The 14,206-nt window shown below is 37.1% G+C and overlaps 1 protein-coding gene across 1 annotated transcript in view; it reads right to left on the bottom strand.

The window, feature by feature from the left end:
• Positions 1 to 12,975, bottom strand: part of LOC135708840 (neutral ceramidase-like) — a 47,513-nt gene extending 34,538 nt beyond the window's left edge. Inside the window, exon 1 of the mRNA XM_065230994.1 lies at positions 12,748 to 12,975. The gene's annotated coding sequence lies outside the window, so the exon portion shown is untranslated. The remainder of the gene's footprint in view (positions 1 to 12,747) is intronic.
• Positions 12,976 to 14,206: the final 1,231 nt, after the last annotated feature.

Here is a 14,206-nt window from a genome sequence, read left to right as displayed (position 1 = left end):
CATACCAATAAACAATTTTGGCTGCAGATTATCTTATACAGCCAAAAATTAGCTTATACAGCTAATTTTTGCCTGTATAAGCTAGTTTGCAGCTTAAATTGTTTGTTGGGATTGCAACGCTGCAATGCACACTTTGGTGTATTTGACCCAAAAAGTTGGCTAAAACTCCAAATCGATAGTTATTTTTTTTTTGTTGAAATTGATTCAATGTTTACGAGAAATGCGTGTTTTTGTTGAATTATGCTTAGAAAAAGTATTCAAAAATAATCCATTTAAAAGTGCAATTCAAATTTTACTCAATTTGTTATTATTTATCTTATTCAATTTATATGATATGCTGCTGTTCGGGACCTAAAACCACTGCGACCAGTAATTTGATCTATTGTAGTAGTTTAGTGCATGTCGTATTACTCCATAACTATTAAGAAATGATGAAGTATTAGATTTTTTACAGTTGTCATTCTTGCATTTATCACAAGGAATCGATTCTAATTGAAAGATCTTTTGCTATTTATACCCTTCGGAGTGTTGGAACACCCTCTAAATGTGCGCCCCTTTGTCAGTCAAAAGTGGATTTCTAAGCAACAAAATTAAAGAATGACACCGATAATGACCATGCATCAGAACCCTAGTCTTAATCACTTCAAACAACGAATAGAAGATTAGAAATCACATAGATGAAGACTATCTAACTCATTTTTTCCTTGTTTCAAGATCATCCTCGGTTGGCAAAGCCGAGTCTTTTCACTATCAACAAGGCATAAAAAGTAACAAGGACTGAGATGTGTTTCTTTGATTACTGAAAAATAATGTTCTTCTAGTTTGAAGTAGTCAGGATTAGGAATCGGAGGTAGAACTTACATCCCGTAACGTACCACGAATAGGTTATCTACCCACGTTACGAGGCAACCTAGTGATTACTCAAGAGCTTCTACTAATCACAGGTGAGGGGGTTGGCAAAGCAATAATCAGGTTTAGCGTATAACTTATATGATGGTTACAATATGTTGTTGCAAAAACAACAAAACATCAAGAGATTCACACAAATTTGGTAATCGAACTTTTGGCCGCCTTTTTGGGTCAAACACATTGCATTGCAGCGCCTGAAGTCGATTACAATATGTAATTATAAAATATCGTTTTCATTTTTCGATCATATTTGAAAAAAAAATGATTACAGAACCTAATAGGTACATATCACTAAAGAAATCCATGGGTTTAAGGAAAGACAGCGTTTCTTAAAAAAATGCCGAAAATTAAATTTAACATCTATCAGTCATAAGATTAGGGTTAAGACACAAACTCCCTTAAAAGTAGTTCGTAAGATGGAGTCAGAATTTATAAAAGCGAGCATTCAGAGTCTCTACTCGAAGTTGGAAACAAAGTCGATGGAATGTTATTCCTGTGAGGAAAAAAGGAAAAGAAAGTTACATAACAACAAACTGAGGTCACCATAATACTATTTGAATAACACAACACAGCAGAGAGACCAGAAATCACACAGTTCAGTTAACACAGCTGTGGTACAATCCGTCGAAGGTTCTCAGAAGAACAATTGACACTTCTCAACAAGGGATTAGGATATGCGATCTCCTCAAAACCTGAAGTGGAAGAGGCCATCGTTGACATGAAGACTGCAATCACTCACATACTGTCTATTCAATTACACTAGGCTGCCAGGAATATTATTTCAGAGACAATACAAAACGGAAAGGGACATTCACTTAGTAAAACGGAAAAAGAGGAAATTCGAGTTCTATAAGAACTAAAAACAAAGCTGGTATTCTATACAAAAGCGGACAAAGGAAATGCAGTAGTGATTTTGTACAAAGAGTACTATGACAATGGAATGACGGAAAAAATTACTAATGGCCCATACGGACAGTTGAGGATTTACCCCCTCCCATCTATGGTTAAACATGTGGATAAAACGTTGAAAGAGTGCAAGGCGTTTATTGGCAACACTACGAATCAATTGAAAGTTTCAAACCCTATTCTACCTAGGATCAAAGGTTTACCAAAGATTCACAAACCAGGATTCGAAATGAGATTATCTCGGTTGAAGGATCTCCCACTCACAAGCTTGCCAAATGGATAGTAAAGGAATTCCAAATTAACATTACCGTCGGGTAGAGGAAGTCTTACCCTACCTGATGGTGATTTGTGTGGGCGATGCTTGACTCTCAAGACATCATCGAATGAAGTCAGAAGCTGTTACGCCCTAATTCCAGCTCTATCTTGATATGGGAACTGACATCCGATTGATGAAATACTCTTTTTGAAATTTATGGTGGTCGTGATCGTTGAGTAATGATGAACTATTAGGGTGTTAAACACAGATGAGGCTGGTGGTATGTTGTTTGGAATGAGGGGACGCGCTTGGCATAGATGGCCCACAGTGACTCACGAAGAGCTACTGATTCCGATCAATAGCGGTGCGGTTTCTTCCTCCTTCTATGGATGCTCATGTGGGCTGTAGCTTGCTGCTTGAAGGCAGCCTTTCGTCGTGTAATGGAGAACAATGTTCAACGCCACGCGCCGAAAGCACTGCTACTGCTGCAGCTGTTGCCCACGACCGGACACCACCACACACGGTGATTGGAACTGAATCCGATCAGTGGTTGAGGCCAGCCTTGATAGCTAGCTGCTTGTGGGGAGTTTTTCGTTGTATACTGGAGAATATTACCAACTAACCACGCGGTGATTTAATAAACACCGTTTGGTGAGATCGCATGGAATTCAACTTTGAAATCTATGTTAGTGAAATCGCTTTTCGCAGGCAACAGGTCATAATTTTAATTATCATAGCAAAAGTTGCACATTTGTGCAATTTTCAACAGTGACATTTTGAAAAATGAAAAAGTCTTAATTTTAACAGATTTGTAGAAATATATCTCATCGATTGGTGATAACATTATTGAAATTGGTCCAGGCGCAGCTGAGTTATTAACGTTCAAAATCTTTCATAATTTTGTTACATGTTCCATTGTCGGTTTTCACAAAGTGTACCCTCATATAGAAATCACAGACGTAGTCCTACGTCAAAACCAAACCTCTGATAAAATATTTCGATACTCATATGGAAGGCTTTCGTTTGGTGGGTCTAATTCGAGGATGTTACAGATTTGGTGAGTGAATTTCAATGGCCTTACCGATTCACATACGAAAGGTTCAAAATTACCGATGTGTCACTTTTCCTAACGAAAATCACAGATTTTTTGAAATCTTGAAAAATGTTCAATGCCTGTGTTTTGTTTTTATTTATTTATTTATTTATTTATTTATTTATTCGTTAATAAATCCAACCGTAGACTACATATTAACATTAGGACTTATGTTCTATGACTTCGCAGGGAAATATATTTTTAATTCTGTTGAGGGCATATTTAGGTCAATCATTTCACAATGATGATTATAAACAGTCATCATCTGATTTACAGGTCCAAATTTAGCGTAATTGGTCGGATGGCGATCTACTGCGAACAACTGTCGATTGCGTAATTGTCGGGAAGAAGCATGCAAATTATACTTGTCAATAGATCAGCTGAGTCAATGCATTGCGAAATGATATTGTTTAATAAAGAAATTTTTGCGTAATCCCGACGTTCTTTCAATGTTTGAATGCTGATCAGCAAGCAACGTGCTTCATATGACGGGAGAGGAAAAGCCGTCCAACCTAACTTACGTAGTGCATGCTTTTGGATTGACTCTATTCGTTTTTCATGCTTTTTCATATAGGGTGACCAATAGACTGATGCAAAATTTGACTTTTTCGCTCCACAGTGCTTAAATGGTTTCAAATCGGGTCCTGATTAGTCTCCCAAAGTTACAACTCATTTGGTTAGAAACAGACTTCGCACAAGCCATTTGAAGTTTACATGTAAATTACTATGGGAAATCGCAACTTTTTGTTCATTGCCTTCTATTCTTTTTCCATATTGAGCTGCTAAACAGTTCGATAGCCATTCTTATAGAAAATTTTCTCAGCTACAACTTTGCTGAAAATCGTTTCTATGTAAAACGAGACAGAAAAAAGTTATTAATTATTTAAGAGATTGGTTAACTTATGACATGATCAAGCAGCTGCTCTGTAGCCAACACTATATTTTGCAGTGTGAAATAGCAGCCATGATTTTCAACGCCCCAGAAACACCAATGTTGCCTGCTGAGCAGTTGATTGAGCATGATCATAAGACATCAGCGCATTGAACCATTGATAACTTTCCTTGCATTTCCTTGCATTTAATCAAATTTAGTCTTCAGCGAAGTTGTAGCTGGGAAAATTTTCTACAAGTATAGTTGAAATTTTTTGAAGCAGACCGATATGGGGAATTATTAGATAGTCATGAACAAAAATCTTGGTTTTACCGTAGTAATTCCCATACAAACTTCAAATGGTTTGTGCCATCTCAGTTTCTCACCAAATGGGTTCAAATTTTGAGAGGTTAGTCAGGATCCGATTTGGAATCGTTTAAGTATTGTGGAGCGAAAATTTCAAATTTTGCATCACTCTAGTGACCAAACAACGCTAGAATATTCTAAAATTGACCTCACATAAGCAATGTTAAGTGATTTTATTGTATAAGGATCTTTAAAGTGGATACCGAAACGTTTTATAAAATTAAGCGTATTGCCTGCTCTATGTATTATTGTGTTATAATGGTCCACAAATGTCAATTTATAATCTAGAATAGTGTAGTTAGAATTATTAATTTCGTCACGTTTCAACCAGGCGAACTGAGGGACAGTGTATTAGGTTTTGCACCGTCGGGGTTAACCTCAATCTGTTGACAGTTCAGTGGTACTGTTTGCGTAGACTTAGTCGATTTTTTCTTGGGTAGATACTCTACTCTCGATAATTTTTCAGACTGCACTGAGATGTAAACCGCACTTCTGAATTGTCCACGAGCAACATTCTTTCACCGCTGTTCCTTGACAAATATCAAGTTAAAATTCGGAAATTTTAAAATATTTTTTTATTTGGGAAAACGATTAACCCAAGTAACCAAAAGTTCCGCATTCAACTCTTCCAAGTTCCATAAAGTTCCGACAGAACATTCAAGTTCCATAAAGTTCAAATAAAGTTCCGACAGAACTTTCAAGTTCCATAAAGTTCAAATAAAGTTCCGACAGAACTTTCAAGTTCCATAAAATTCAAATAAAGTTCCGACAGAACTTTCAACTTCCATAAAGTTCAAATAAAGTTCTGACGGAACTTTCAAGCCACATGCAGCAATCCGCACAAACCTTTTTTTGTTACAAAATTCAATGTACGTAAATATGAAATAATCAGTGGCCCGAATAAATCATAATTCTTATATTTATGCAACTTCGATCCAAAATAAAAAAAAAATAAAAGTAATTTCCTGGATTCGAACCCGTGTATTCGGCATGTGATCTACGATTGCTAACCACTGCGCCACAAGTGTGATGGAATACCATGCGAAAAAACACCAATTCGTATTCAAGTCAGTCAGCTGGATCAGAAAACTCCAAAAATAGGCGGGACAACAGCTCACTTTAATATATTTCAGATGACGTAGTGGTTCGTGCTGAGACTCTCACGCAGAAGGACTGGGTTTAATTCTTTCAACAGCTCCATTACTACTACTAATGCCAATAAATCAATACACATTTAATACCTGCCTTTAGAAATAACTTTCATAAAAGTGCGAACGAAATATAGAATTTGTTGTAGAGGACAAAAACCTTTTTTGATTTATTTTCTAAAAGTTCCGTTCAAGTTCCGTCAGAGGCTGCTTAGAATGCTCTTCAATTATGGTACCGGAACTTTCAAGTTCTTATAACGACTTAAAAATGAGGCTGCTTAGAATTCTATAGACCACCTTCAACCAAGATGCTTAAGCCATAAATAGCCTTTTATCAGAACTTTTGGTTACTTGGGAAGTGCTTGTAAACAGTACCACTGAAATGTCAAAAAGATTTAGCCGATTAACACTGAGTTCATTCGTGACGTCACGCTGCAGAACATAATTGCTCACAAATGTTTCAAGTATGGGCGGGAAAGTTTTCTTATGACGACCTACCGATAACTACCCATAAAAGTTTTTAAAAGCTACCGATAATGAAAAAAAAAACAATCTGGCCACTCTGCTTACAGGATAAGTCCAAAGACTAGATAAGCTCCAATGGAACACAATACTTTGTGGAATTGCGGAAACGTCAATCACGAAAGACAATACTTGTTAATCTTCAAATATTGTACATAATAATGATTGCCTTAAAACATTCCCATTAGTCATTGTCGAAGCAGGGAGACCTCTTATCTCATCAGGATATTGTTGAAACCTACTGGAAATGAGCTACACACTGGAGTCGCTTTTTATGCGGGAATACGTGCCGCGTAAAAAGAAACGCGTTAATTTCACATACATAATTAACATACCCCAATTTATAATTGTCATACAGAATTGACAAACCCCAATTTATCTGTATAATCTATCTATATAGGGGAAATGAATGTAATGTCGGCTGAAATGCCCCTTATTTGGGCCCATACATAAATTCAGCAATCGACTAAATTTTCAATAGTGACCAAAAATATCCATTAGTACAGTACCAATGACGCGTTCATCTAGATAAAAATGATAAATAGCAGATTTTTAGCGATGGGCCCAATCTTAGATTCATAGGCCAATATTAGTGCCATTTCCCTATATAAAAATGAATTTCTGTCTGTCTGTCTGACCCTTATAAACTCGGAAACTACTTAACCGATCGGGGTGAAAATTTGTATGCAGGGGTTTTTGGGGCAGGAAAAGGTTTTTATGATGGTTAGAGACCCCTCCCTCTCGTTAGGGGGGGGGGGGGTCTTCCATACAAATGAAACAGAAGTTTATGCATAACTCGAGAATTAATCAAGCAAATGGAACCAAATTTGGCATGTGGAGGTCATAGGGGGTAGTCCCTTAGATAAGAGGGGGGGGGGGTACATAAACTCAAGCTAATATTGAATCCCGAGCAAGGCCGGGCACACTCAGCTAGTGTATAACAAATATGTATTTTGTGGTTAAAAATGTCGAATTTGATTGCTTATCTATTGAATGTATTTATTCAAAGCCAACATTGAATTATTGATTCCATAAATCGCACTGATAATATCCAAAACTAGCGGAAATAAATGGAATCCTGTATAAAGAAAGACAGCAAATGATTAGTTAGTTCCATTTCCACTACCTTATTTGCTTACCCGTGACAGATACGCGTATTAAGTCAATAATGTGCAGACTTCTTCATCAGAATGGAAACCTGTTCATGCATTCATCTGAATAAAATACCAACCTACCATATGCAAATAATTATGATTTTGATCCATCACAAATACAGGTTTTTTCAAGAGTCCAATTCAAGGTCGCTATCGCTCTGCATAAGTACGGATCCATACTAGAATACACGCTAAACTAGATTATTCCACAGCTCTCGTTTGATCGTTTACTAAATCAGTTAATAACTGGGTTACATTAACTGGTTTGAACCAATTATCCTTTACCCAATAGTTACTAAATACTACCCTGCTCGCGTGAACGTCGACTGGGAACAGTTCAAGCTGCAGTTGTACAACGTTACTCTAGTACCTGAACCGATAATTGTTAGGTGGTTGAACAGCTTCATTGAGGCCTTAGATAGCCTAGTTAGTAAAGGCACGCCGAAAGCAGCGGATTTGAATTTTTCACGATTTTCCTGGGCATATAGTATCTTTATGCTTGCCACACAATATTCAATTTCATGCATTGGTATAGAAATCACTCAATAAATTACAAGTGCATCTAGAACACTAAGTTGAGAGCCGGCAAACGCTCACAACAAAAGCGTAAAAACCCTAAAAGAAGAAGAAGGGTTAACATTGTTCCAGCAATGATGCCCTAAAGGCGATCATGCTCACTCAAATTCGAGATGGTGCTTAGATGGTGAGTGAGTCACTGATGCGCTGTTTATACCGCCCCGTCAGAAAGACAATTGGGCATAGTGAGAGATGATTATCGATGGCGGTATTGATCTTGATGTTGAAAGCCAGACGATGCATCCGAGCCGGTAATTTCATTGATGGATCAATTGTGTTGGCCTCTTTCAAGGTGTACGATGGAAGTGTAGATGGTGGACTGCGGAGTGATTATCTTCCTTATGATAGGTTTTTATGACCATGTCTAAGGTGGCAGCCACCAATTGCTAGAATCAAGGTACGACAGGAATTTTTTTTAAGAATGACTTATCAGAAAAGCAAACATACATATAACAATGTTCCTACCAATTATCATGTTTAAATAATCCAAACAAAGGCGCTAAGATAGCTTGCAACGCACACAAAAAATGGACTGATGTCGGTGTACTTGTCAATCGTATGGGATATAAAATGGAATGTCCTTAACATTTCTCATAAATTCAGGATCGTGTATGAAAACAGCATATTTATGAAAGTTTACAATGCGAAAAAAATATTTTCCCGCTTTCCACGCTCGGTAATGGCACCCTGCATGGCATGAATAAATATACTATTCTATGTGGTTTTCGACACTAACTGAAGGGCGCATGTTGTTCCATTTTCCATTGTTTTTGAGAGAGGGATAATCTAACACTAACTGGAAGGCGGGTTGATAATCAGAACCTCCACGAATGCTAGTAATCAATGGATCTGATAATAATAGGAGCCAGTTCAATAGATCACGATTTGTAAGCGATCTTGATTGCTTGCGGGTATTGAACTCTTGGTATCTGTTAAATAAAAGTTTTATTAATTTATTCGTTGTTATATTGGTTAAATACATGTACCTCTTCCAATCCTTGTTCCTTGCCTCCTGTGCTTCCTCAGAAAGCTGACCGATTAGAACAAGGAAATGTTCAATCACGGCTGATCCATTTAAAAATACTTTATGAATACTAGGTGGCAAGTAATTCCAGGTTCGATAGGTTGGTGTTGATTAACAAAACCAAAGCTTGTAGATCTGTGTATACGAACCAACTTATTTTCATCTGCAGGACTTGCGTGAGAAAGGATATCCGTCACATCTTTCTCACCTGATTCTCTCATCTTCATTTGTGTCGCAAATGCTAGCTCATTAAGATGGTAGCTATTCCGAACCTCTACGTTGTTTCACAACATTCTTCGAAAGGAACAACCTTCCATCCTGCCACACTTTTTGCATTTTCAGAAGTAATGCTTCCGTTTACAACGTTTTCAGGAAGCGTGAACGGCTTACTGAAATACTAGGCGTGACACTTGACAACCATGCACGAGCATGTTTGGTCCAGAGCTTTTCAAAAAAGTCGCACATCGTTTTCACTGGTTTTCCGACATGTGCAGCCACATCCGGCATAATATTCACATTTATGGCATAACACTGGAGTACCTTCTTTTAAACGCAGTTGAATTTTGATGATCGGCCTCCACTCGTTTTTGACCACAGTGACAAGAGATCACGCTTATCAACTTAAATTGAATCAAGAAAAAAAAAAAGATCATTGGCACTTGTTGTGATCTAACGATAAATTTAAAAAATTCGACAGTGAGCATGCATAAGGGCCTATACGCGATGATCGATTCTCTTCGTCGATTTTCTCTTTTGTTAATAACTCGCTAGATTTAACGTTTCTCGGTGCGTTTGCTGTTGCTTTTGATAGCCAATACAACCTGTTACTACTCTGCTTTGAACAAATTCTTGAAAATTGTTTCGCTTAGCTGTAGCAATGCAAAGAGAAAATCGATGAAGAGAATCGATCATCGCGTATTCGCCCTTATGAATGCTCACTGTCGAATTAAAAAAAATTAAGCCCTACCAGATAATGCCATTTTACTTCAGAACTGCTCTCGTAGCTTCCTCTGCTGTCCGGTTTCTTTGGCAGAATTAGTCTCTCTCTCCTTCGTTTGGCTTCCGCAGTTCTTCTATCTTACATGCTTTCATATATTTTCACAATTCTCGATGAACATTTCAAATGGTCCTATCTGCTTTGATCGATTCTCTTCATCGACTTTCTCTTTTGATAACCACTGCTATGCAAACAGATTTCGCGCTAATTTTACAACATAGTTTGATAAAGGAGATTCTTATTTAGCATCCAAAACGTACAATACAATAGCGCGAGGGGGGCGACACATCTAAATTTCAAGTTTAGATGCTCAACAAATCTCACACTAGTGAATCAATCTTCGAAAAATCTTCTTTCATTTGTCGCATCTACTTGCATCGCTCATCATCTTTTTGCAGGAAATCTTCAGAATCGTCATCAATCTTCTGTCTATCTACTCAGCGTGCGCGCAGCTAGCCACAGCTAAAAACACAATCTTTTTTACATCGTAGATAGAGTCGTCCCCCTCGCAATAGCGAAAGGTTTTGCAGCTGAGTTATTAACGGAAGAGAAAGTCGATGAAGAGAATCAATCAATTCAGATAGGACCTTTTGAAATGTTTATCTATAATTGCTTCACGCTTGATGAAAAACAGTGATGAGCACTATGGAAAAAACACTTATTGACTCACAAGTTTAACTTAATTTTGACAGTTTTTTTTTCGTTCTTGATGCTGGGCATGAAATGGATAAACGTGCCGTTCTTCAATTTGATAAGCTCTGAGAAGTGGGACATTTGTTTATTAAGCCGGTTACTATGGAAACGAATTTATAACGCGGTATAAAACACAGTACCCTCTTGTTGTTGACATGACTTCTATAAAGCCTATCAACAGGTGTTTGTTTTGATCATAACTCTCCAGCAAACGGTCGTGGATGGACAAGTTTAAAGCTCTTTTAATGTAGTTTTAGATGCATTTATTTCATCTGCATCTTCTTGCACCTAAGAAAGATACGCAAGTCCAAAATATGAGGAAAATAAAAGAAAATTTATCAATAACTCATCCTATTAAAATGATGCAGGTATAGTATATTCTAAAAAGATGAGTATTTTAGTATACCAATCAACTTTGTTGAAAATAATGAAGACCTAAATTTAAAGAAAATATGTGTTTTGATAAAAAAAAAAAAACGTGTTTTTGGGGGTCCGTCCTCAAGCAACGCTCCCTATCTCGATTTGAGCGAAATTTAGGACTTTTATGTCTTGAGCAAAGTTGTTTGTAATCATTTTTGCTACAACTTTGCTGAAGACGTCATTCATTTATCTCGACTTTGTGAAGAAATAATTTTTTCATTTCACTTTTAGGGGGATTAATCACAAAACCCATGCCTTCAAAATATGAAGCATGTCATACTCATCAACTTTTTTGAAGACGTATTTACTCTAAATCCGCTCTCCATGGTGCTATTAATTAAGAGCGTCAAAATGGACTTTTCAACCACTGTGCATTGACCGGCGTGAAAAGTTGGATTGATATTCCGGGAACTAACAAAACAGGACATTTTAAGATTTCTCAACCATTCTGCCACAATCGTGCTGCTTGATAAATGGGCTGTGTGTGTATGTGTGTATTCAATCTAACCCCCACTGGCCGGCAGTGGTTGGTATTATGGAAGAAATTTGCTTACAATAATCCTTGATGTAATAACGTCCATTCCATTCCGAGGTGACGTTCAAATACAATAAGCTTCGCATGTAAACACTACCGCTATCATATGAATAATGGTACACACTTCCAGATTTCGAAATGTGATGTTTCAAAATCTGGCGCGTATTTAGTAATATATGGAAATATGCAATATTTCCATACGTTATTATATCCATTAATTAAATTCCGAAAAAGACCCAAATATGTTGTTCCATTACTAAGTGGACCATGCTTTAGAAGTACAGACAAAACTTTCAGGGACGCAGCTAAGTTTTTTTTTACAACGAATTTTGAAATAACGCGGTTTATTCACGTGGAATTTTTAAATAACCAGGTTTTATTTAAACAATTTTTTTAAATACCGCGTTTTTTACACGGTTTTATTAAATAACGCTGGTTTTCACATGTTTTTTTTTTAATAACACGGATTTTTTACACGGTACGTATCCACCGTGTAAAAAAGAACTTGAGTGTATCTGTTCTCTGCGAGAATTCGGCCTTTTTGACTCTCGCCTAATCGTTCAAAATGAGATGACGTCTCAGACAAAGTTGTAAGAAACTGGATTGCCTTTTCAGAATAAAATACATACTGAAATAACATCACAAATTGTTGCAAAACACGCAAAAAAAACTCCTAAAAACTTCAACAGCAAAAAAAAAATACATCACACCTCGCAAATCGAAGAAAAAGCACTTTCAAGGCCGTGTTGCAATAAGAATGAACCCTTCGCTATGAATACCCACTCACAACTCAATGACCAGTTATCTGCTCTTCACACTGACACCCAAGTGGCATCTGCCAACAAACTGCTCGACACGAGTATTGTTCTACAAAACAGCAAAAAAAAAAGTACATCCTATCGAGTGCCACATGCATACATGCTGACACAACAACCTTTAATAACCATTGCTCTAGCAAGCACATATTGAACCATGTTCTCCTTGCAGCTCCTTTCAATAGATCGTCAACCTCCAGTTCTGATCACGACCAAAGCAGGAGTGCTTTTTGAATTGGTTTTATGTTCATTTGTCGATCAAAAATTCGATTAACTTGATTCGCTTTCTATCGGGATTTGTAGTACTAATGCATACAGTCAAAAGTTCAAAGATTAAATTAAGGTTTGTGCTATCATTATTGCGAAAATACCGCACTATTAAACGATTTATGGATCAACAAATGCACATACGACCTATTCAAAATTTGATCGAGAAAGCTGCAACAGAGAAAAGCCACTTACCTTGCGAGTGTTGCCGGTCGGTGTAATAAGCGGCAAATTTACAGACTGTTGATTTACTGCTGCATGCGGAAGGTTTATTTTTGACTAAAAAATTTTCAAGAACTTTTTTCACCATACACCACAGATCACATGCGACGAAGCAAGGTTTGCCAAATCTCATCCGAATTACATTTACTCCACGTTGAAACTGAATGTTGCCAGCAATGAGCAACGTGCCACAGGAACCACTCCGTAATTCAACTGGATTAGAACTACATCAGTTATCTGCGGATGGACCTTATTATATAAAAATCCTCTTCACTAGGAAAAAAATGTGTGCTTAGCAATGCACTTATCAGCAATGACCGATATGAGGATTAAGCAAAGAATGATGAACCAACACATAAACGCTTAGCTACACGTCAAGTTACCCGGTGAACGCTCCCTTTTCGAATAGGATAGATTTTGAATGGAAACCCAAATTTGATGAATTCTTCATTTCGTTGGCTGACTACCTAAAATAAAAGAACATGTGCTGCATAACAATAGAACAAATTAAAATTCCATCCATCATTTACATTATTCTTCTTGTGAGAAGTTAGCATTTATGTATGACGTAACATGTCTATTTTGGTATGCATCATTTCTGAGTACGGGTTTCGGAGAAGTTCCATATGTGCTTTATCAGTATACAAGTAAGGACAATGTATTACGTCTAAGTCTGGCAATTAAACCCCTAATGGCAAATTATTGGTTGGTCGTTCTTAACACCTCAATTTAATTGAATTGAGTCTTGAAAATAATTTTATTTACACCATATTGTTCAAACGTCATTCTAGGAACGGATTTTTGTTATAAATATTTTGTTTATATTTCAATTCATTTAGTTTTACGTCATAGTAGGGGTGGACGGATTACTTGCGGTTTACTCGAGGTTTGAAAGAGTAACGTTTTTAAGCGAAGTATCAGGCGAATAGCATGGCAGTCCCAAGAAAATAATTTTAGAGTTTTAATCGTCGAGTGGTCGTCAATATAATAAGCAGTATCGCGATATTCATGATGATTTCTTTTTCTAACGATGGGTGTACGATCAATGTAATCCTAGAGCAAGTTATAGCGAATTCGTTTATTATTCAGTTCCAACCTGGATCGGGTATCAAGATTGGGTCTGCTTGTTTTCTGACAAACGTCAGTTTGCTCTTTTTTTTTTTTTAAAACCTAGCTCAGGTTGAGGTTCACACTGACAAAAAGTTCGGTTTCGCACTGGGTTGGAACTGGTGTTAACCCCGATAATAAACGAATTCGCTATTAGAGACACTCTTTTGAAGTCAACGTTGCGAATGGATGACGAAACGTGGGTGAATAAAGTTTTTGAGTAGCTCCCCATGCAAAAATTATATCATTTCTGACCATTGTACGAGGAAATATCCCTCAAGTTTATGTACGGTTTCGCTGATAAGTTTGCCCGGAGACTGCAAGC

This window comes from Ochlerotatus camptorhynchus, unplaced genomic scaffold, assembly GCF_037179485.1.
Source record: "Ochlerotatus camptorhynchus isolate MF236.1 unplaced genomic scaffold, CSIRO-AGI_Acam_v1.1 ptg000336l, whole genome shotgun sequence".
Taxonomy (NCBI): domain Eukaryota; kingdom Metazoa; phylum Arthropoda; class Insecta; order Diptera; family Culicidae; genus Ochlerotatus; species Ochlerotatus camptorhynchus.
Note: the sequence above shows the minus strand (reverse complement) of the source record. Positions and strands in the feature narration are given on the sequence as shown.